Raw genomic sequence first — 27,181 nt, 5'->3', positions numbered from 1 at the left:
TATTATTTGATATAATTTCCATATAAACGATTTTTTATACTACAGAATTTTTACTTAACCGAAAAATCATTTAACAGAATTTCTAATTGATAGAATTTTCATTTGTCCGAAATTGCAAATGACCGAACAAATAATCGATTTTGGCGCGATTTTTAAAATCAACCAATCAAAAATTATCCATAAAATTGTGATTGGTTGATTTTAAAAATCGCGCCAAAATCGATTGTTTGTTCGGCCATTTGCAATTTTGGATACAAATGAAAATTCTACCAATTAGAAATTCTGTTAAATAATTTTTCGGTTAAGTGAAAATTCTGTAGTGTGAAAAATCGGTTAAATAGAAATTCAATCAAATAATAATTCGAACAAATGAAAATTCGACTCAAAATTAATTATGACAATTAAAATTCCATAAAATGAAAATTCTAACTAATGATTTTTAGAACATAATCATGCGTCCCAAATGATTATAATCAATATTAAAATTAGGTTTACATATTTTGCGTATATATTATAACCTGATAAAAGAAAAAGAATAAGTTACAGTTTCTTTTTTATACGGAAGATTATTATCATCAACGATAAAGTGCAACAAGATATGTATCAGACTAGAATTCATTATCAACTTACATGTCTTAATCGTGGAATACTTCCTGTATATATAGCAGAAGCTGCTGCTACTACTATACATACTAAGTACTGTGACTCAAATCATGAGGAAAGGTCATTAAAATTTTTTTTCTTGAATTTATCGTTTAATCTAATTTTTTTTCATTATGATTAAATACACGGAAAAAAAATTTACTTGATTCAAATAAAATTGGTTACTTGACTATATATTATTTCAAAAATTTCCAATTATTTCAAATAAATATATTTTTACTTGACAAAAATAATTTTTATTTGAATTAAATAAACTGTATTTTAACTAATAATTTTTGTATTTGAAACATAATACTATTTAAGGAGACAAGAGGTTTTAACATAACCTCAAAACTGCAAAATAGTTTTTAAGGCAACAAAAATTTAATTATTTTTTTTTTTTTTTTACTTTTTACTTTCAGAACAGACAAAAATTGCAATTTTTATTGAATTTTTTGAAACAATAACTTATTTTTACTCAATATGAAACATTCTCTACAAAAGAATGAATGGTATGAATTTTCCATAAAAGAATTTCTTATTTAACAAATTTTTACTTAACAGATTTTACATGTACCGAATTTTTTATTTGACAGTTATTATTTTACAAAATTTTGACTTATGCGAATTTTTAAATGACAAAAATTACAAAATGTCCGAAATTACAACTACTCGAACGAACATAACCTAAAAAAAAAGATTTCTATGGCGCGATTTTCAAAATTCGATCAATCTAAGAACCAAAAAAATTGTTATTGGTTGAGTTTTGAAAATCGCGCCGAAAAATCTTTTTGTAGGTTATGTTGTTAATAATTTCTTTTTTTTCGCCACTTTTCATTTTTATTATTTTTTTTTTTTTAATAAATGATTTCTACTCACTTTAAGTTGTTCTTTCACAAATCATCAAAAAGAATCACACGTTCCAGCCGCCATAATGCTTCAGTTGACTTTTGGAGTTGACTGCTTCTGAAATGAAAATTAAAGCAGGTGTTATTAAAACGAATTTTTATTTTATTACAAAATAAAAAAAATGCCATAATTCCTAAAAAAGAAAGGCAAGTATAATTATAAATTTCAAATAACAGCAGGAGCAGCTGATATAAAAAATTAAAAACCGGCAAATGGCAATTTTAAAACTTGTTTCGATTTTAGAACGATAAGAATATATATCTTGTGTCACTCTTTATTGACCCTTAAATGATTTTCATTTTTATCGTCACAAAAATCCCAATAGGAATTTTTTTTACATTTTTTTTTTTTGTGTAAAAAAAAATGTTCTGACCAATGGTGAATTTTTCTTTTGTTTGTTTACAATTTTAATAAACTTTATTCAATTTTTTAAAAATAATACTTTGTTTTATTTACAGAATATTTTTTTCTAATTGTAATAACTTTTTTTAGAAAATTTTTTGATTGGAAAATACAAAGCTGAAGTACGCAACGTTTATGATAAACAATTTTTAAAGAAATAATTTTTTAAAATGAAAAATTTTATAATCTTTGCCTAAAAAATATTTTCTTTATAATTTGTTGATTAATGAAAACTACAAGAAATATTTTTTAGGAAAAAAATTATAGAATTTTTCATTTTAAAAAATTATTTCTTTAAAAACCGTTTATCATAAACGTTGCGTACATCAGCTTCGTTATAGAATTAAAATTAAAAAAAAATCTTGATTATCAACAAATAATGAAAATAAAAGAAAAAAATTTTTTTTATTAAAAAATAAAATTATGAAAACACATACGGTGGGCTTTGAAATGTTAATTATTATTTTTTTAATTATCGATAATATTGTAATAAAGAATAGCTGATATAATCTAAAAAAAAAGATCCTGAGAAATAATAAAAATACAACTCTATATATAAAATTTTATTTCTTCAATGAAACAGAGAACTGATAAAAAGAGTGAATATTTTTGAAAGTTTAAGAAAAATTTACATTAATTTTAAAAAGAATGTCTTTAAAAATCACAGTTTTGTGTTTATATTAAGGAAAGACTAAAGCTCAAAGTGCACCTGCACCCACTCTTCTTCAAGTTTATATCGGGTGCCCGCAAGATGCAAAATGAATAATATTAATGATGCCACTTAAACTTTTACATATTAATGGGATTCAACTTCCTTCCATTGTCTTTTATCGACGGCTATTTCTTCGAGTGTCGATTATTTTATATTTTACTTCTTTTTTTTTTATCACGTTGATGTTAACGTTAACTAAACTTTAAACACTGTTCTCACATAATTGTAGGTGGGTCAAACCATTATATTTCAACTAAAGTGGTCGCTGACTAATTTTTAAAAATTATAATACTTTGCAGGAATGATTTTGAAGTTATCAAGATCACGAAATGAAAAGAATTTTATTAAAAATTTAAATATTTATTGTAAAATATGAATTTAAAGTATATGAGGTGCTAAAAACTGTCAATTTTTTAGCCATTAGAAAATATGCAAAAAAACATAGAATTTACCATAAAAATAAAAAAAAATTATTGGAATTTACTAAGAATGAATAAATTTATCATTATCAATTGATATAATTATTTAAAGATGTGAAGTAATATATAAAATATGATTTCCAAGTGCACCTGTCAAATAACCTAATTTTGCGATTTTTATTCATTAATTATAAAAAATAGAAAACATTAAATTAAATAAAAACTTACCAAATATGAAGTTCTTGCCATAAACTTTTAGAATTTCTTTGCACTTTTCTTCTTTTCTATTCATAAGTATGAAAAATTTAAAAAATAAAATAGCTACTTTGTCTATTTTCACTATTTTTGAAAGTCAATAACTTTCTTGGAGAAAAATGAAAAAATATGGGGTTTCGAAAATTATTTAAATACACACTACATATACATTCACTGAAAATTTCGCATTGGTTCCGAAGCTATTTTCGAAGATAAAGTAAATTAAAAATTTCGTATTTTTTAGGCTATATGGACATGGATTTTAAATCAATGTGAAGGTGGTTCACTGGTGACGACAAACTTCACATTGATTTAATACCTTTAAAACCCATGTCAATATAGCCTAAAAAATACGAAATTTTTAATCTACTTTATCTTCGAAAATAGCTTCGGGACCAATGCGAAATTTTCAGTGAATGTATATGTAGTGTGTATTTAAATAATTTTCGAAACCCCATATTTTTTCATTTTTCTCCAAGAAAGTTATTGACTTTCAAAAATAGTGAAAATAGACAAAGTAGCTATTTTATTTTTTAAATTTTTCATACTTATGAATAGAAAAGAAGAAAAGTGCAAAGAAATTCTAAAAGTTTATGGCAAGAACTTCATATTTGGTAAGTTTTTATTTAATTTAATGTTTTCTATTTTTTATAATTAATGAATAAAAATCGCAAAATTAGGTTATTTGACAGGTGCACTTGGAAATCATATTTTATATATTACTTCACATCTTTAAATAATTATATCAATTGATAATGATAAATTTATTCATTCGTAGTAAATTCCAATAATTTTTTTTTATTTTTATGGTAAATTCTATGTTTTTTTGCATATTTTCTAATGGCTAAAAAATTGACAGTTTTTAGCACCTCATATACTTTAAATTCATATTTTACAATAAATATTTAAATTTTTAATAAAATTCTTTTCATTTCGTGATCTTGATAACTTCAAAATCATTCCTGCAAAGTATTATAATTTTTAAAAATTAGTCAGCGACCACTTTAGTTGAAATATAATGGTTTGACCCAGGTATATTAAATTTTTTTTTAAAAAAACTTTATTTAAAAAATAAAAAAAAATTTTTTGAAAAGATATGATTTATAAAAAATCTGAGAAAAAATATATAAAAAATTTGTCTCAGAGCTAATATTGTAAGTAAATATTTATTTGATTTAAATAAATTTTTTTTTCATGAAAAAAATTTGTACATTAAATCCAAGAAATTCTAACATTGATATTTATAGAGTCAAAGAAACATTTCTTTGAATTAAATAAAAAATTTCTTTGAAACGAAGATATTTCTTTTTTTTGAATCAAAGATAATTTTTTGTTTGAAAGAAATAAATTTTCTTTGATGTATTATAAAAAAATATGTTAAAGAAATAAAATGAAAAATAAAATTTTTTTCAGAATAAATAAAATAATTACAAATGAGAACAAGATTCTGATTATAAATTTTAATTAAAAAATTTTTAATTTTTTTCCGATAAGATATTAGAATCCATAATTCATGTCAAAATAATTAAAACTGATAATAATTTTAAGTGTGAAACAATTTTTTTTTACACATATATACATAATTATAAAAATAAATCACGTAAAGTTTTCTATATTCCTTTTCAAATTTTTTTTCTATTCTTAACATTTTGTCATATATATATACTGATAATTAATGATCTTTTTAATTGTCCAGTGAAAAAATTTAATATTTTTTTTTTTGTTGTTCAAAAAAAGCGTTGGATCTAATCTTCTCTCTAAAATATAATATAATACTGTTGACTTTCTTACAAGATAAACAGACATTTATGACTTATGCAACAATATGATAGGAATAATGCTTTCTAAATACATAAATCTTGGTGTACAAGACCCATCCGCACTTTCGCGTAATTAATTTTATAATGTACCTTCTCAAAACATGACTTAAATGATGATCGATAAATTGAAGTTTGGTTATAGTTGTATATTGTAAATATACCTTTATATAGTAAAGAAAATAGATAAATACAACTATATTAATATTAACAATTAATTAGTATGCAAATTATTCACATATATCTATTGTGTATCATATAAAAAATGTATTTTTTTTTTAATAAATATTTAACAAAGTTGATGTTTAAAAAATAAAGAGACAAAATTTAATATATTGTAAAATACTGTTTAAATAAAAAAATAATTAAAAATAATGAATAATAAAAAATCACTCGAATTAATTCAAATATTTTCACTATATTTTTTCAGTTATAAATAAAAATATTCCATATTTATTAGTTAAAAATAACTAATTATTAAACTCATTTTTAGGTTATGTCAAAGTAACTACAAAAAAAGGGCGGTAATAGTAATAATATAAAATATAATAATAATAGAAAATATAATAATAATAATAATAATAATAATAATAATAATAAATATAATTATTAAAAAAAAAAAAATTTTCCATTACCTATATTTTCATTTTTCATATATTTATGTTCAATCGAATTTCAATTTTTTGATTTAAAATAATTCTAATTTAATTTAATTTTTATTCTACGGAATTTAAAGTTAGTCAAATTTTTAAAAACCATAATTTTCATGTCACCAAATTTTTTTTTTAATTTTTATTTTTTACGATTGTAATATTCAAAAATTCTTAAAAAAACGTCGACTTTTTGTTTTACCGAAACGACCGAAACTGCAAATGTCCGAACAAACATAACCTACAAAATTATTTTACGGCGCGATTTTTCAAATTCGACCAATCAAAAATTATCAAAAAAAAATTGTGATTTGTCGAGTTTTAAAAATCGTGTCGTAAAATTTTTTTGTAGGTTATGTTTAAATTGCAATTTCGTTCAAATGAAAATTCCATATCTTTTATAGAATTCTATTAAATAAAAATTTGTTCAAATAGCAATTCGGCTCAAAAAAAAATTCGGAAAAATTAAAATTTGATGAAATGGAAATTCTAGTTTTGAAAAATTTGACTTATTTAAAATTCTATATAAAGAAAATTTTGCTAAATTGAAATTCAAATTATTCATTTAACCGAAATGTTCGAACAAACATAACCTAAACAAAAGATTTTTCAGCGCTATTTTTAAAATTTTTGGAATTAAAAATTATCAAGAAAATTGTGATTTGGCAAATTTTAAAAATCGCACCGACAAATCTTTTTTGTTGATGAGCCAAAAGTTTTGAACGTTCAAAAGAACAACATTTTTTTTGTAACTTCTTTAAATACGAATTTTATTACAAAATATTGTTTTAAATATCTAAAAAGAAGTTATTAGTTTAATTTACTGTTTTATTTTACATTGACATTATAATTTTTAATAATTTATAGATTGAAAAAAATATTTTGTTCATTTGAACATTCAAAACTTATGGCTCATTTTTGTTGGTTATGTTTGTTCGGACATTTGTAATTTCGGTCAAATGGAAAATCGAAGGTTTTAAAAATTCTATCAAATTTGACGAATAGAATTTTTTAATGAATAAAATAAGTTACTATAATTGTAAATTCAATGCAAAAAAACACAAAATTTGTTAGAATAATTTAAGAATTATTTTTCAAAAAAATCCAAATTGTTTATATACAAAAATATTTTTCGGCGCAATTTTTAAAATTCAATCAATTATCAAGAAATTTGTGATTGGTCCAATTTTAAAAAACGCGCCAAAAAAATCATTTTGTAGGTTATGTTTGTTTGGACATTTGCAACATTCGGACAAAATGAAAATTTTTTTAACAATTTTTGAATATGACAATTCGTGCACAAATGAAATGCCAAAAAAAACAAAAATAACGAATAAACGAAACCGTTTTTTTAAATTTATAAATACAAAAGGAAAACTATAATTTGACTAATAAATAATCAAATAAAAATTCAAATATAGATGAAATTCCAAATAAGAAGCAGAGTGTTACAAATATTCCATTCGTCATAAAAAAAGAAGTATAATAAACACTTTTTTTTCCATTATATAGTATACGTCGCGACATGTATGTTAATATATGAAGAGCATGTAACAACTCTATATTCATATATACACCCTTATTATTGTCTCTGTCTTTCCCTCTCGTTTCTGGATGTTATATTATAAGTAGCCTTCCTCCTTTTATATATTATGCAACTTGCGATGGCAACTTCTAATGCAAACAATGCTTTCTAAATGCATAAACCACACGAAGTGCTGAGCCTTAGCTTACGGGTGCACGTTCGACAGTATAATAATAATAATTATTTTACGCACACGTATGTGTATGTAAAGAACGCATGTGTATATGTGATTCTACACACACGGCAATCCACATTCCATGAGTGGAACAACCGGTACACGATCAGTGGCTCTCAAAAGCATCCCTATCTTTTCTCTCTTTCTTTTTCAATCCCCACGAATCCTTCTTCTTATATATATATATATTCGTGCAAACGAGAATTATTATGTAATAGCACACACGGGGACGAGTCGACGGCCTGCCTCTTCGCGAATTCATTCTCTTTGCGGAACACTACTCATCCTGCAACTCTTCCGGACACTCACATCAACTTTCTTCCCCTTTAACCGGAAATGACCACGATTTTTCCTTTTCTTCTTTTTTTTCTTACATTAAAAGCATAATTTTTTTTTTGGAAACCAATTAACATTTATTATTTAATGAATAACATATTGTTGTTTGTTAATAAATTGAAATTAAAATATTAAATATTGTTAATCTTTAAACTGCTAAGTGATAAAAAAAAACACGTTTAGTGCTTTCTCGGTCTGTTAGACCGCAAGAAAAACTCAACTCAAAATCAGTGTTTCCAATGACCATATCTAAACGCAACTGCGCTTGCGCTACGACAACTCTCTTCTAGGTCGAAAATAGCGCGCTTATATGTATAAAATGCTTAATAATACGAAAATGTTAAGAAAGCAGCATGAAAATATTGACAAGGATTGTACTTTATACTAACCATGTCAAAAACATATAGGTTAAAATGAACATAAGCTTAAAAATCAAGGTTAAATAGGTTAAAGCGAACATAACCTCAAAATTCAACGTCAAGAGTAAACCTAAGGCCTATGTTTTTGACATGGTAAGTACAATATAGGTCTTAGGTTAGTTACTCTTGACATGGAATAACCCATATACCTATATTAGTATTTTAGTTCTTTTACCCTTAAACCCAGCGGTGAAGTGACGTGGAATGACCCGTATATCTTTCTATATTAGTATTAAAACGAACATAACCTCAAAATTCTAGGGCACAGGTTTCCAGGATTTAAGGTCGTAGATCAAACATAACCTTAAAATTCTAGGGGATAGGTTTACAAGGGTTCAAGGCCTTAGTTCAAACATAACCTCAAAATTCAAAGTCATAGGTCAAACATAATCTCAAAACTCATCAAAGGACCAATGGGTTTGAGGCTATGCCTGACAAACAACTTCAAATTCCCCTAACTAAGAAACGAACATAACCTCAAAATTTAGAAAAAACTTTATTATTTGAATATTTGCAAGGCTTTAAAAAATTAATCATTAAAGTATAAAATAATAGGGGTTCGTGCGAAGGTTATTATTATTAGAATAATGTCAATAATAATAATTTTATCATATTTATATATCATTATTGTAATTATTTTTTATATATTATATCTATTATGATTATAATCAATATAATATTTATTAATTAATTAATATATTATTTCGTTTTATGATTATCATTATTTTCATCAAATTATTAATAATTCATAATTAATTATTATTACATTGCATATCGACGCCTCCCGTTCATAAAATCGTATTTCAATTGTCTAATTAATAAAATTATATTTGGAGCTCAGTTCAATGTAATCGTAAAAAAATTCCGTGTGTAATATAATAGTATCTCAAAATTAATTTAAATTCACATAAAAAATAAAGTATAAACTCGTTGGTAATATTATTTTATACTTTTTAAAGATTAATTGATAATTAATAATTATTAATTGATCAAATTCAATTCAAATCAGGCAGGCTGAAACGTCGTTTATCTAAAATCTAGGAAAAAAAAATTTAAAGTACTATAATTTTTAAAGTAATTAATATGTCTTATTTTTTCTTTTTGCATTTGAAAGAGCTTTCATTTTTCTTTTAAAATCCATTGGAAAAATTAAAAAATGTTCAAAAATAACAAAACGGCGGCTATTTTAATAAAAAAATTTTTAATAAAATTACTCAAAAAACAACACTTTTTTTGCTCAAAATTTTTTTTGTGGATTGTCTTCACCGTGAAGAATATATTTTATAAGAATTTAACTTGTGCCCGATTCTGGTAGAAGAGAAGAAATTAACCAATCCGAAATTATTAAGAAAATTGTAAATGGTTTGAATTTTAAAAATTTGCGGCAAAAAATCTTTTTGCTGGTTATGTTTGTTTGGACATTTGTAATTTAAGACAAATAAAGATCAAAATCTTAAGAATTCTATGAAATAACAAATTCGTGCAAATAAAAGTTCGTGACTAATGACGATTCGATGAAATGGAAAATCCTGACATTTAAAAATTCGAACTTTTGAAAATTTTGATTTTTTGATAATTTAATAATTCAAATTTTCTAAAAATTCCAAATACTAAAAGATCGAATTGCTTAAAGTTCGAATAATTAAAAACTCGATTTTCCAAAAGTTCGAATTAATAAAAAATTGAATTACAAAATTTTCGAATGTTTATTTGATCGAATTTTTGTTTCATCGGGTCGAATATCTATTTAAATAATATCTATTAATATCTAATATCTATATTTGATCGAACTTTTGAAAAATCCGATGTTTTAGAAATTTGATTAAATAAAACTTTTAATAATTCGAACTTTTGGAAATTCTATGAAATAAACTTTTGAACTTTTCACAGTTAGATATTTTGATAATTCGAACTTTTAACAAATCAATTTGAAATTTTTTGAAGCAAAATTTCTCAAGTGATCCAACTGGAAAAAAAAATTCAGTTCAAAGTACAATTTGCATAAAAAATTTAGTACTATGGGAAGTACTTCACCCATAAGTTATTATCAATTTTTATCAAAAAACTGTAAATGTCAAGAAAGAATCAGTGAAAAATTTACTAATTTCGAAATATTACTGTCAAAATTCTGTATATAGTTATATTTAAATCAATAAAAAAAAATTATCATTTTAAATAAAACAGCTGAAGAGTACTGTATTTCATATACTAATTCTTTTTTTTTCTTTTATTTTTTATTGAATTATATTTGTTTGCATAAAAGAATGACGTGAGAAAAATTATTTGTTAAAGCATTTAAAAATTTTTTAAATCTTGATAATACATGGGATATAAATTATTTATATATTAATTTTTTTACATTATTAAATATTTTTGTTTCTTTTCTCATTATCCATCTACTGGCAAATTTTTCTTATAGTTGATCTCTCAGTTTTCCTTCACAGCAGTTTGCAGTAAATTCTTTAGTATATTACAACTCTTCATCTTTTTAATAACGATGGTTTAATAACCGTCATATCAGAATTAATGCAAGCTTTGCAAACTAAAGCCGATCCCGGATCTTGGATGTTATAACCGGTTGTATTTCTATGTTCAACTCGTGAGAGTAACTTCCGACACGCTCGAAACATTGGGTTTTTTGTTGGTTTACTCAATGTACTAGGTCAGGAAATTTTTATTTTTTTTTTTATTTTTTTAATAACAAATAAATAATAATATATATGGGCCCATTTGCCCGTATGTTTTAATATAAATAATATGGATATTTATATGGATAATTAAAATATTACCAACTTTGTATAAAAAAAATAATATAAAAAAAATGTAAGTCACATATATTAAACAAAACTATTATATGCAAAATAATTTTATGTTGAACATAAATTAAATATTTATAACTATTTTATTTTTTTTTCATTTTTTTATTTGTCAAATTATTTTATTTTTTTTTATTTATTGCAACTTTGAAAAAGAAAATTTTTTTTATTGGACCAATAGGCAGTAAAAATTTATCCAAACATATAACCTTAAACTAAAAATAATTTTATATTTATATAATATAGACAATTTGGATTTTTAAAAAAATTATTCTTAAATTATTCTTTCAAATTTTGTGTTTTTTTCAATGATTTTACATACTTATAGTAACTTATTTTATTCATTGAAAAATTATGCAAAATTCTATTCGTCAAATTTGATAGAATTTTTAAAACCTTCGATTTTCCATCTGACCTAAATTACAAATATCCGAACAAACATAACCAACAAAAAAGATTTGTCGGTGCGATTTTTAAAATTTGACAAATCACAATTTTCTTGATAATTTTTAATTCCAAAAGTTTTAAAAATCGCGCTGAAAAATCTTTTATTTAGGTTATGTTTGTTCGAACATTGACAAATTTCGGTTAAATGAATAATCTAAATTTCAATCACGAAGTAGTATAAGGAGACGTAACGCCCATAGTAGATTGTGGTGAAAGTGAGCCCCAAAATCGGTCCTAGAGTTTACGCATTTTTCTAATAATGCGATGAGGACGCCGCGCGTGGAGAAATAGAGAATTAAAATTTATCACGTGCTCGCATGTGCTGACAAATTGTCTTGAACCGGTGTTTCGCGCTTGCACTTTGTGCTTTGTTAATGTTATCAGTGAAATGTCATGTTTTATAAAAGGATGTGGATCAAAAATAACTACAAAAGAAGAAAAAAATGGAGAAAATCGAAGTTTTTTTTCGGCTCGAACAGTATTTAATTTTTATTATTTATTATTGTTTTATTATTGTTAATATTATATCATTAGAGTTTTAATTATTTCCGAAGTGTTTTTTATTTTTTAATGCTTTCCTATTATAGAATGAAAGTTTGTTAACTTGGTCGAGTGCTATTGTTGACATTGGAAAAAAACCAAAATTGACAAAAAAGGATAAGATATGTGATTTGTACTTTGTGGAATCAGATATTCTGAAAGATTATATCACAAAGTTACCTGATGGTAGTGTTATTTATTTATTACACAATATTTTATCAAAACCACTTCGTGATCAAAACACTTTTGCTGTCAACTACAGTTGTTTACGCGATAGCAGACGACATATTTTGATTCCGATTTATCTCAGTAGAGGCGCTACAAGAGCATTATTCGAAAACCTTGGTAACTCTAGGACACGCATTTGGGGTTGCTTTGAATGCATGGCGTTACGTCTCCTTATACTACTTCGTGATTTCAATTTATCAAAATCTTATTTTACAGAATTTTAAATAAGTCAATTTTTTCAAAAGCTAGGTATTTCCATTTCATCAAATTTTAATTTTTCCGAAGTTTTTTTTTGAGCCGAATTGCTATTTGAACAAATTTTTATTTAATAGAATTCTATAAAAGGTGTGAAATTTTCATTTAAACGAAATTGCAAATTTCCAAACAAACATAACCTACTAAAAGATTTTACGGCACGATTTTTAAAACTCGACAAATCACAATTTTTTTTGCTAATTTTTGATTGGTCGAATTTGAAAAATCGCGCCGTAAAATAATTTTGTAGGTTATGTTTGTTCGGACATTTCCAATTTTGGTTGAAATAAGAAAACGACGTCTTTAAAGAGTTCTTAAAAATGACTATTCGAGCAAATAAAATGCAATAAATAAATACAAATACAAATCTATGGGACATTCCACGCCAACACGGACAGAGCTCTAAACAAAAATGGTTTTGATGGATTTAAACGTTCTAGGACTTAAAAGATTTCTACATTCGTGTACTTTAAGACGCCGATGGGCGTTTTTTTTTTAAAATTTCATTTTTGATACCAATAGAGCTGTCAAAAGTCAAAAAGTCTAGAAATTTTAAAATACTATTACGAATTAAAAGCTAAAAACAAGGTTTATAATTCTGAAACTCATTCTTTAACAGTTTTTAGGGTCACTGATTATTTATTATATTGTTATTCCTGCAATTAAAAATATTCAAAGTAGTCATGGCTTTATAATTGAGCCAAATAAAACTTTGAAAGTATTGCAATACACGAGTGCTACAATCGGCCTTTTTCAGGGCCACTAAATTATTCATTATAAGTTTAAAGAGCTTTATCAAGTTTCTGACACACAATTTGCAGTTTTTAGCGCCTCCAAACATCTTAAAGTACACGAATGTAGAAATCTTTTAAGCCCTAGAACGTTTAAATCCATCAAAACCATTTTTGTTTAGAGCTCTGTCCGTGTTGGCGTGGAATGTCTCCTATATACAAATAAAAATTCAGATAAATAAAATATTTTTATGATTTAAAAAAAAAACTATAGACCAAAAAATTATTTCGTTCATTTGAACATTTAGAACTTCAGTCACATTTAAAATTTTTAAACCTATGTTATTTATTTATTTTATTTTAATAATAATAATAATAATAATAATAATAATAATAATAATAATAATAATAATAATGATGATAATTATAATATTTATGTTAGATATTTTTGTTCTGAAATCGAATGTTTTTGTACTAAATTCAGCATTAAAATGTTAAAATGAATATAAAGATAATATTTCAGAACACCCGTTGTATCTGTTTCATATACCGCCTAAGTCTGAACCCGAGATTTATGTGGGCCCCAGGGAGAGTCCAGTTGCTATTGCCACCCTACACGTGCACACATATATATATATATATATATATATATATGCATGTATCTTCCTATATTCGTACTGTACACCCCATAAGATTCAAGCTCCCACAAAGTCATACAACTGAGAATTACATTTTGTGCAGAATCTCAGTCGAGAAACAAGCGGTTAAGCTTCCTTTGATATTACAAATGCACCTTACAAACACCATTTATATATATTATGTAAATATTAAGATAAAAAAAATATTACAGTCAGCAAATAAATGCCATTTTGTTTTATAAAATAAAAAATTAAAGCTCCAACAATACCCACGCTTTTGAAACAATAAATAAAGTACAAGTAAAAAATTTTAGGTTTTTAGGATATGTTTAGTGTTAGTTGTACCTTGATACATGGTTCTTTTCGAATTATGTAAAATCAAAATCAATTTTTATTGAATATTTTGGATCTAATGAAGACGTCTAAACATCAATAGTTTGTATTATGAATTAATCACCTTTTTGTAGTATTACTCTAAAAAAACACAAACATAACCTAAAATTTATTAAAGTCCCTTCACTTTGGAGCGTCACATTTATTTATTTAATTACGTGACTCATGATTGTTTTTATAAAAATCATTAGTTAAAATTTTCATTTTATGGAATTTCATTTGTCATAATTATTTCTGAGCCGAATTTTTATTTGTTCGAATTAGTATTTTGTAGAATTTTCATCAAAACGATTTTCTATATTACAGAATTTTTATATAACCGAAAATTCACTTCACAGAATTTTTATTTGTTCGAATTTTTATTTCCTAGAATTTTTCTTTGTTCGAATTTTCATTTAACATAATAGGCATTTTAAAAATTTTTTATTGGGTAGAATTTCATTACATAGAATTTTTATTTTTATCTTTCAAATGAATTTTCATTTGTTCGAATTATTATTTGATATAATTTCCATATAATCGATTTTTCATACTAGAGAATTTTTACTTAATCGAAAAATCATTTAACATAATTTCTAATTGATAGAATTTTCATTTGTCCGAACAAACAATCGATTTTGGCGCGATTTTTAAAATCAACCAATCAAAAATTATCCATAAAATTGTGATTGGTTGATTTTAAAAATCGCGCCGAAATCGGTCATTTGCAAGTTCGGACAAATGAAAATTCTATCAATCAGAAATTCTGTTAAATAAAAATTCTGTAGTATGAAAAATCGTTTATATGGAAATTATATCAAATAATAATTCAAACAAATGAAAATTCATCTGAAAGAATAAAAAGAGAATTATGTGCAATGAAATTCTACCCAATAGAAATTCTTTAAAATACCTATTATGTTAAATGAAAATTCGAGGAAATAAAAATTCTGACAAATAAAAATTCGAATAAATAAAAATTGTGTGAAGTGAATTTTCGGTTATATAATAAAAATTGTGAAATATAGAAAATCGTTTTGATGAAAATTCTGCAAAATACTAATTTGAACAAATAAAAATTGGGCTCAAAAATAATTATGACAAATGAAATTTCATAAAATGAAAATTCTAACTAATGATTTTTAGAACATAATCATTTATTATATATAATTTATCATATTATTTATATTATTTACATTATTATAAGCAAATAAATATTTATTTGATAAGTATAACAGATTATTTGAATCAAATAAATTTGTTATTTGATTCAAATAATCTACTATATACTTGTATAATTTCTTTATTTATTAGACACAAAGAAATAAATTAAATAATTGATTAATTAATTTTTATAAAAATTTCACAAATAAATATTTTATTAATTATTTCAAAAAGTATAATTCCCCCTGTAATTCATTATATATTTTATATAAATATGATTGAGGTTGATTTTAGCATTATTTCATTATAGAGGAAATTCAAACATTTACCAAGTATTATACATTTGCTAATGGGAAACATTAATTTTCCGTCCTCTGTATATACATATATATACACTAGTCTGTCTAAAGAGGGTCAGAGAGCTTAAAGAGGTTGACGGATGTTGATTAAATTAATCTACTTGTTCTTATATTAAGAAAGTGCAAAACGAACGAAAGTTAAGGCCACACGAAACTGGTTTTAATTCATCAGATATACATTAATGGTTTTTTAATAGAAAGTAAGAGTTGATTTCAACACACTAGTTTCAATTGATAATCATTTTTTTTTCAACAAAAAGACTAGAAATTTTAAGTATAATGAAATTTTTGAATATAATTCTTCTATTCATAAAAAGAGAATTAGTGAAAAAAAAGTTGATTCAAAAATGATCTTAGTTTGACTCATTTTGTGTTTTTAGTGAAATGTTTCGAATTGAACCCGGACAGGTTCATTTTGAGTTCGAAATTAATGTTAAATTATTTACTATAATTACATAATACAAGAGTTAATAAGAAATAAAATTGAGTTTGATAATTCAAATAAAAAATTTCCACAATTTGTTATCAGCCCTAGTTTTTTTTAAAAATCAAAATTTTGAATTTCAATTTTCTTTATTTTTTCGTACAAAATATAAATTAGTTTTCGTTTGATGTTTCACGAAAATTGTTGTTTAGTGAAAAAATAAATAAAAAGAAATGTCGATGATAGATAAAAATTCTTATCCTAATTGCATATCAAATTCCTTGATCGGCAATGAATTGACAACGATGATTCAGGTGCGTATAGGAAATAGACTGTGTCTTTTAGTTATCTTAAATCTGAATCTAAAACCTGTCAACTATATATTATATAGTATAAATGTGTCCTGTTGAGAGCAACCAAAGCTTTCTATGATGATAATGCAATAAAAACCTAATCAGTTAAAAACTAGTCTCTAAAAGAATTTTTTTTTTTGCATTATTTTAATGGCGTTTTAATGCGTCTGTTCCTCCCAAATAATACATAATTAACATTATACTATAAAATTCTCTATAAATATAAACTTTAAAATTCTTAAATACATATATATAGCGTTTTAACCCTTTGCGGCATAGTGACACTCCTGTGTGTCACCTTTTTTCTTGCACTTTTTTGAATACTTCAGCCACTATTTTACACATTTCAGTAACAAAATGTATTTAAAATGTATTTTAGAATATCTATTACAATATAACTACATTAAAAAAGTGTTTTTTATAAATAAAATAAATGTTATAAACAAACTAAGTTTAAAAATAGCGTTTTTTTTACAATAAATGTAATTGTGACTAAACAACAATAGGAAATAACCTAACAATAATGTCTATAAAGTTTTCGAGGTCGCTGATTACGAATCTGGCATCAGATTTTCAAAATTCAAAATGGCGGATCCAATATGGCGGATGACAAAATGAAAAAATTGATCGGATTTCCTTGAAACTTGTAACTCATGGGTTTTTGGGGGCGCTGATTACGAATATGGCGTTAGATTTTCAAAATTCAAAATGGCGGATCCAATATGGCGGATGAGAAAATGAAAAATTTATAGGAATGGCTTGAAACTTGTTACTCGGGGGGTTTTTGGGTCGCTCGTTACGAATATGATGTTGGATTATCAAAATTCAAAATGGCGGATCCAATATGGCGGATGACAAAATGAAGAATTGATCGGATTTGCTTAAAACTTGTTATTCGGAGGTTTTTGAGGTCGCTGATTACGAATATGAAGTTGGAATTTCAAAATTCAAAATGGCGGATGACAAAATGCAAAATTGATCGAATTTGTTTGAAACTTGTTACTACGGTGTTTTTGATGTCGCTGTTTATGAATATGACTTTGGATTTTTATAATTCAAAATGGCGCTTTTGTGTGTGTGTCTGGGATCAATTTGATCAATTTTAACAAAATTGTCCGCTATATTGGATCCGCCATTTTGAATTTTGAAAAACTAACATCGGATTCGTAATCAGCGACCCCGAAAACCCCTGAGTAACCAGTTTCGAGCAAATTTGAACAAAAATTGTCCGCCATATTGGGTCCGCCATTTTGAATTTTTGAAAACTGACATCGGATTCGTAATCAGCGACCCCGAAAACCCCTGAGTAACCAATTTCGAGCGGATATGATCAATTTAAAAAAAAATTGTCCGCCATATTGGATTCGCCATTTTGAATTTTGAAAATTTTTAAAATCTGGCTTCGAATTCGTAATCAGCGACCCTTAAAACCCCCTATAATGCACTTCAAAGATAAATTCCTGTTAAAGAAAAATGTATACTTCAAGGGGTTAAATACTCGCACGTATATCTCACAGTAAATAAATTCATTTTTGAAGAAAAAATTTATAGAAAACGATAAAATAAATTAAAAATTAGGTATAATTAAATAAAAATTTATTAATGAATGGAAACCACATTAGAGGGTTCAAAAATCGATTTTTTCTGCAATAAATAAATTATATAGGTATTCAAAAGCATGCTGAAAAATAGACTAAAATTCAATCATTAACATTAAACTACTGTCAATTTTTAATTTTCACTAAGTTCAAGATATTATACCTATTTGAACCCGAAACCTATTTTTAAAAATGATTTGATATTTTTGGTCCTGTGAAAAATAATAATAATTTTAGCCACTGAGCGTTGACACCAACTTTATGAAGGTTTAAAATCAGCGTTTTTTTTTTTTTTGGAGATTGCTGATTCAAAATTGTCAATGTCAAAAGTGGTATAAATAATAAAATTAACAATAATAAATGGTATAATTCCAAAATGGTGAGCATTTTTTTAATAATTCATCGGATTTATAACAATTGTTTCCATTTCTCTATTCTATATATTGATGTTTTAAACTTATTTACGATATGGTGAAAGAAAAACAAGAGCTTATACATAATGCAAAAAGGGATGATATATATAAGTGAAATTGAAAAGTTATAGAGAAATATATGAGCCAACAACAAGTAGCTCACAGATGAGGTTGAGGTATAACGGAAGGCAAAGGTTAACACCCTCTTAAAGGATTATAAGAGCTGTAACTTTGTTAAATCAGTGACTTAAGAGGTGCAAAAGCCCTGAGCGATTTTCCGCTGGAAATATTGAACGTATTTTCATCATAAACGGATTGCGAAGAAAGTATATACGAGCTTTAAAGTCTAAAGCATAATTTCATTATAAAAGTTTACAAATCTCTAGAATTTTTAAAATTTGTGTTAAAATTTTATGAAAATTTTATTTTCGGTGTATACACATTTAATACTTTTGGTATCACTTTTTTTTTGTAAAAAGTATCAGAACATAGTACATATATATATATAAATCTCCTAAAAATAATCAAAACAAAAATACTTAGGCGTAGGCGGAACTTACCCCGAAGAAACGATCATATGGGACCATATATAAAATTGTGAATAACATTTTTCAAACGCATTTAGCCAATTTTCCTTAAAACAGAGGGATAGGGAATAAAACTCGTGGGAAATACGTTGAGTATCGAACCATGGGAATACGAGCTATCGTTTATAATTCTATACCGCGCTTCGGTTAAGTACCTTCCGATTAAAGTAAGCACTCCGTGAAAGTATACAGTTACGGTTATACTCGGCCGGTTGTGTATATGTTAGTACTAAAGTATACTTATTTTTGATACGACACGCTTGGAAATCGAAGGAAGCAATTTTTTGAATTCGACATTTTCTATGGAATCGTTCAGATATTGGATATTATAAGATTAGAAGAGGCTAGAGAAAAAAAAAGATGCAACTATATAACACCTCTCAAAGATAAATGTATATATATATATATATATATATAATGCAGTGGATTTAAAATATCAGATTTATACAAAATTTGATTTTACATTTTTGCACGGGAGGGATTCTATCATGATATTATAGTACAATCTACTAAATAGAATCGTTAATTTTGGACCGACAGTAAAATTTACTGCAAAGGGCATTTTGTCACTGTTTACTGCCTGAAATATGTGCTAATTAAAATTTTTTTTTTACAAATTTCATTAAACTAAAACAAATGTAGTAATTGTATAATGAAATTTCTATAATACACTGTGGCCCACGAAGCATGAAAAAGCGTCTTGAAGATTTTATTATTTACAACCAATTGGAAAACTAAAATTTTTATTTTTAATTAACATGGGAACTAATGGTAGATTTGATCCGGTAGCTCATTTTTGATCTTCAAACTAGTTTTTTTCTAAATTAGGTTTTTGTCACTTTTAACTTTGAATCTCTATAAGTTCGCGAATTTTTCACTTAGAGGGGCTTAAGACCGCTTAAATAGTTCGAAATTTAATCAAGAATACACTCATGCTGATAAGTCCAATACTGCCAAAGTGGTCCCTTTTTATGCGGACGTACGCACATAATAATTTTTCAGAAACTTTTTAAAAAATTCTTTTTACTTTAATTTTTACACGGAGAAAAATGGAAAAACGAATAAAGTAACTTTTACTACTTTACAAGTAAAACCCGAACTATTCGCAGTTTTTGGCAATTTTTACTCCAGAAATAGTAAAATTTACTCCTGAAATAGCAAAAATTATTCCGGACATAATAAATTTTACTATTTCTGGAGTAAAAATTGTCAGAAATGCACAGAAACTGCGAATAGTTCGGCGGTTTTACTTTTAAAGTATAGTAAAAGTTACTTTATTATTCTTTGTCAATTCATATAGGAAACACGTCTAACAAGGGAACCAAGTGCAATTGCGTCGCGTCACATTATAGAGTGTGTTGTGGTGTATATACGGTAATCCATAATGCTATATAAATAACGACTAAATGCTGCTGTATTGATCTTACATTTAGACATTTTGTGGTCGTTTATATGGTAAGCTCAATATTTACACGTAACATATCACTCTCAATGAGACGTAAAAGTGTGAACACCTCTCGACATCTGCCTTATTTCGTCGTCGCCTTTTTTTGCGTATTGGTGTAACTCTTTTTATACAGTAGTAGTTTCCAAACGAGAAAAGAACAAAGATTTGAATGAAAATTTTTAAATATAAAATTTTGCGCCATTTTTAAGTGTAAAAATTTAAAAACGTCCCAAAACTGGCACAGCATTGGCAAAACACCAACTCTTGGCAGATATTTTGATTTTAAAATAAAATTAATTAAAAATTGTTTTTGACTTTTTGAATATGTTACAGTAGAATCGTTTCATGCTAAATTCTATCATAATGAATCCGCTATTTTGGATTTTCAAAATCTCATTTAAATTCTTAATAAGCTACCCCAAAAACTTCAAGATACCAATATTAAAGTTAATTCTACGACATTTATAAAATCGTATCAATTATATAAAATCCGTTACTTACTTTTATCCTATAAGTATATTTTATAAATATATCTCTAATTTCTTGAGTATTTTTTTAAATTTCTTTAATTCTAAAGAATATCTAATTCACAACAAGTTGTATTTGAAATCTATATTAAAAAGCATTCCTTTTTTCATTCAAAAAATTTTAAAAATCAAAATTCAACAATACACAAACAGAAAATGTTTTTTGCTTATCATACAAGACAATCTAAAAAAAAAATATATAGTTATAGAAAAGGTAAAAAAAATTGTTTGTGAGATAAAATATACTCTTTAAAACTTTTGTCAAAATATATTCTAGTTTTCATATTGGGAAAAACGTAAAGAAAAATTTACATTTAAAATACATATAAATATATCGTGCTTAGAGTATTTCGTTATATGTATATATGTAGAGAAAGAAAGAGAGAGAGAGAGAGAAACTGATAAATAAGCATATATATATAAGTGAATACAAGCAAGAGGACATTTGCATCTTGTTTTCATAATAGATTTCAAGCGTGTCACCAGAATGGAAATAGAAGTGTCATTTGCAAAATTGTCAAGCGTGTTTTGCATTTCATATATAGTGCTTGCTCGATTTCTTTTTCCTCTTTTGCCTTCGTAGAAAACGATGCACGTGGAAACATTATAACGCGCACTCAAATTGCGTTACGTATTTACGTTAATTTGCACTTAGAAAAAAAAGTCACACGTCAAAAAACGCGATTTTATTTTTATTTTCACATTTTCAACGCATGCATCATCTCAATAGTAATTATTTATTATATAATATATAAATTCCTCAAAAATTCCCTAATTTTTTAAATTTTACATTAAAATGAAAAATTAGACAAAGAATCGTAAAAATCGGATTATTTAAATTTTAAAAAAGCTTCGGTGAAATTTTAAATAATTTAATTTAAAAAATTTTAAACAATATCACCAGACCGTTAATTTTAATATAAAATAATGAGTGGAACATCCGAATAGTAACACTTTGCAGGGAATGGTAGCTTTTTTTCGATACAGGGCGAGGAACTAGAATAGAGAAAAAGCAGGGTGATGCAGGTATTTAAAATATAAAGATATGTCATATTTCGGACGTCCTACTTGAGTTTCACTAGAAATGGACATTCGCCTATTCTAAACCAACCCTTAAGTTTAAGGAAGCACTCCGGCGCCAGTGGAGCTCAATAACAACCTGTTCTCTATACATATAAGAATAACTTCTCCCTCAAAAGAAATAGTTGAGAACATTTTCCTGTTTCCCTTCCCCTCTGTCAAGTGCAGAAGTGCAAAATTTGTAATTGTGCGCAGCTTTTTAAGATACGGCAACAGTGTAGAACGGCTGACTATAAAAACAGCTGACACAAGTTGGTTCATCGCAAGAAGAACATAACCTATTTTTTATGTTATAATTTCGCGCTACCATGCGCGCGTTTCATACGAACAGTGCGGTGTTGCCAAGACCCGACCGGTTGTGTTTCTTCTATTTGTTAGTTCACTAGAAAATCACTTGAATTTCGATTTTCAGATTACTGTTATTAAAAATTGAACATCGTTACCCCTATAAAATTTTATTTACTTTTATTTCTCTAATTCGCCCCTACAATATACTAGTTTTTGAGAAAAAGTTATCACGTACTTTCGGAGAAAATAAATAAAATCTGTCATTTTCAACGTTCAGGTTAGGAATCCTATGTTAAATATTACAACTTTGAAATTAAATATCTCAATTTTTAACATCGCAAGCGATATTGAAATTTTTACCACGCATACAGGATATAAAAATGAGCATTTCCTCAAAGTTTTAGAAAAATCTATCACAAATCGATTTGCCGGAGAACTTCCTTAAATCGCAAACATTATAATTTTCATTGAAACGCAAATAATATTTTTAAATGAAAATTGTAGATATTATCCATATTTTAAAATAAAACTTACAAATTGTATTAAATTAAACAAACAGATCTCTATAATTATATATACAATTTAAATTAAGAATTCTTTTTCCCAAGTGTATATGAAAATGAATATTTTTTGTCAACTGATATAATTAGAATTTATCATTTTTTTTTAATTACTTTTAATTACTAAAGGGACACCTTTGGACCAATTTCCCATAGGAAACAATATATATATATAACGTATAAAAGGAGAATTATACCTATATATGTGTATAATAAACGAGAAATTCACGTTTCAATGGTTCATACATGTAAAATACACATTAGTGTGATATGCAGCATTTAGAGGCACACATGTGGGCTCGTCAGATTAATGAAACTCATGAGAAAGGGATTCTCAACCTCTCCTGCGTCTTTATAGGGCGATTTATTAAAATCATATATATTCAAGTATATATCTACGAAATTAATTTCAACGATCTCAGGGGATAAATAAAAAAAGTTCTTATACGTTATTTGACATTGAAGAACATTAAAAGTTTTCTGACAAATTATCATTAAAATAAATAATTTTACACGGGAGAAAAAAAAATTATTTGCATGAAATAAACAGTTACATAGGAATTAATTTTTATTTAAATCAAAAATCTGTAATCGAATCAATAATTTTTGTCTTTATAATATATTGACTCAAATAATAATTATTTGATAAAAATTAAATTTTTATTTGATAATCGATAAGTATAACCGATTATGTGGATCAAATAATTTTTTTTTTATTTTAATCAAAAATTATGTACTGGCGCAGTACTGGAACGGTATTGGTACCGGTACTGCGCCAGTAGTGAACACTGTCAATTTCTGCTAGGGTAATTATTCGATTTTATTAATTTCAAAGACTATAAATTATATTTTTTTTATTTACTGAAATGAAATTAGTTTATTTTCAATATTGATGAAACATTACTTTAGATTACTGATATATTAAAAATCCAGACAATTTAGCATAAATTCACTATTAATTTATATAGCCAGACAGATCAAAGATATCTTAATTTATCATCTCTAGTAAATGATAACATCTTCACATAATCGTGCTATATTATTCATAAACGTTGAAGTGACAAAAAATTCTATTTACTGCAAAATAATACATTAATTTTTGAAATCAAGTCCTCCATTATAAATATTTCAATAAAAACTGATTTTGTTTTATATTGATAATTAAAAATGAACTTGTAATCAAAGTAAAACTTTCAGACATTAACTCTATAATAAAGTATCTTACATAAGCGAGTCGAATTTTAAACTCTACTTTGAACCTGAATTTATAGGATCTATTAAATTTTATGAAAAATTATACTTTTTGTAAAACAAACAAAAAAAATAAACAATTATAAAGAAAATCTTTATACTACTGTTTTAAGTAAACTCTCTAAATTTGAATTAGTTAAAATTTTTACTAATTTTACAGAGTTACAGCTTATACTGTGTGCAAACAAAATTTGGATGTTATGTTAGATTCAGTTAATTATTTTCAATATTTTATTATTTTTTTATTACTTATTCATTGTCGTTTACAAAGTTATATATACACTTTATACGACGGAGCCTCTAGGAATTATCGTTATACAATATTACATAAGTTAAAAAAATGTTTAAAATCAATCACTGACACAATCACATCTATTCTTCTAAGTAAAATTCTCAACGTTTTAGAATACTTGTTATAAAATAAAATGCATTTTTTAATTCACACCTATTTGTCGGATTTAATACTAGAAGCCAAAACGATCTAATGACATCTGAAATTCTATTTATTGATATAAATTTTTTACGCTCAGAATCATAGGCTGGACAATCTACAAAAATATGATATAAAGTTTCTTCTATATATGTTTTCGTTACAGCACTAACATATTTCAGAATTTCGAAGATCATGTTTCGTCTTTTTCTGCAAAATTCTCGGAGCATTAGAATTAAATAGTCTTAATTGAGCAAACAAACTTCTCGTTACATAGTCCATTCTGAGTTTTAAATAATTTTGACCATTTTCACATATTGGAAGATATTGATAAACATTCAAACACGAGCAAGTGGCGAGAAGAGCCAGATCCGAGGTACGCAAGTTATTCTCGAATCTTAGTAAAATTTGATCGTAATTTCTAAATATCTCTTCAAGTTGTTCCATAAGTACATAGAATCAGAATCAAGAAAGAACTTTTTAATTTGATTAATCCAATTGTATTTTACATCAGAATTATTCACACTGGCTATCGTTTTTAGTTTATCAAAAGTAATTCTGGGATATCTATCATTCGGCATTTCGAGGATTTTATTAAATATTAGTTTGAAAATTATTTTAGATATTTGGATTATGCCTGTCTCGATTCGAACTGCATAACCAGGAGTACAAATAGGGATTCTTAGTAATTTTTTGTAAAATGTTAATTGGATTTTTTCAAGCCTGTCAGTATATTGCAGTCCCCAAATATGTGCGTTATTGAGGAGACAGCTATTTACTAGGGTATCATTAAGTCTGTTTATAACCTCCTAAAAATGAGTCTCAATTATTTTCAATTTTAACTATTTGTCATATTTGGTAAAGGGTTTTAAAAAGTGTACCTTGATTTGAAGCAATGCAAAAAATTAATTAAATTTAAATTATATCATTTTTGGAATAGATTCTAGAATAAAAAACAAATTGTTTCATCACTTATTTATAACACATTATAAGTCTTAATTTTACATACGCTAAAGAGATTGCGATTATCACTTCGTTAGTAAAGTAACTAATTAAATAGTTATTCCAACAAACTAATTAGTTAAACCAACTAATAAAATAGTTATGCCAACTTATAAAAATAGTAACCCTAACCAATCTTTTCTCTCAGTGTGCATGAACAACGTTTTGAATTTTTTGATATTAAGTAATAAAATCAAATTTTTTAAAATTTAAATTAATTCCACTGTGTTTGAATCGAAAACTTTTTTTTAACAAACTTGGCACCTATCAGATAAACCTAATTCGACTACGCCAAATTCAATGAATTCACTTTAAACCGGCCATTACTAAGATGTTTTTGGAGGCGCATGATTATCCAATAAAAATTATTTGTTCCAATTTTGATTTGAAATAATTTTATTAGATATAATTATTTTTAAGACGAATTTTCATTTTTCGAATTAGAATTTGACACAATTTCTTTCTAAAAGAATTTTTATTGTACATAATTCTTAAAACGCTGAATTTTTATTTGTCCGAATAAACAATCAACAGTAAGATTTCGGCGCGTTTTTTAAAATTTGACAAATCAGAAATTGGCAAGAAAATCGTGATTGGTTAATTTTAAAAAACGCGCCAAAATCTTTCTGTCGATTGTTTGTTCTGATATTTGCAATTTCGGACAAATAGAAATTCAGCGTTTTAAGAATTATGTACAATAAAAATTCTTTTAGAAAGAAATTGTATCAAATTCTAATTCGAAAAATGAAAATTCCTCTCTAAAAAATAATTATATCTAATAAAATTATTTCAGATCAAAATTCGAACAAATAATTTTTATTGGATAATCATGCGACCCCGGTTTTTGGGGTCGCTGATTACGAATTTGAAGTTAAATATAAAAATTGTAAAATGTCGGTCAAAAAAAATAAAAATTAATTAGATCTTCTTGAAACTTATATATTATTTGGGAGTTTGTAGGGTTGCTGCCGTTACGAATTTCATGGTAGCACATTAACAAATTATGACTGCAAAAAGTCAGTTAGTTACTGCAACATATTCATTCCATTCCATGTGTATAAAAAGTTTTCAATATCATATGATTCGTTAATAATTTACTATGTCAAACATATCACCGCGTCTAAAGAATGAACATATATATTTGAGATTTATGTATTACATCTACTCACGCAGGTTATACATGAAAATCTCTCTTTCTCTCTCTTTCTCTTTCTCTCTGTCTCATGATTAACGAAGTCGATTTGTGAATTCCAAGCAAATACAAACGTATATATATATATATATATATATATATATATATATATAGTCAAACTTTCGTGGGAGAGAGAAAAGGGCGCAATGGGATGAGAA

The 27,181-nt window shown here is 25.7% G+C and overlaps 1 protein-coding gene across 2 annotated transcripts in view; it reads right to left on the bottom strand.

Moving 5' to 3' along the window:
• LOC127286305 (protein N-terminal asparagine amidohydrolase) overlaps nucleotides 1-27,181 on the bottom strand; it is a 119,034-nt gene that overhangs the window by 58,258 nt on the left and 33,595 nt on the right. The window contains exon 2 of one of the 2 annotated variants that reach the window (XM_051312700.1): nucleotides 1,522-1,608. The gene's annotated coding sequence lies outside the window, so the exon portion shown is untranslated. The remainder of the gene's footprint in view (nucleotides 1-1,521; nucleotides 1,609-27,181) is intronic. The other variant, XM_051312708.1, reaches the window with a different exon arrangement.

This window comes from Leptopilina boulardi, unplaced genomic scaffold (assembly GCF_019393585.1).
Source record: "Leptopilina boulardi isolate dan_hultmark-lab unplaced genomic scaffold, ZJU_Lbou_2.1 LbouV2_121, whole genome shotgun sequence".
NCBI lineage: Eukaryota > Metazoa > Arthropoda > Insecta > Hymenoptera > Figitidae > Leptopilina > Leptopilina boulardi.
Note: the sequence above shows the minus strand (reverse complement) of the source record. Positions and strands in the feature narration are given on the sequence as shown.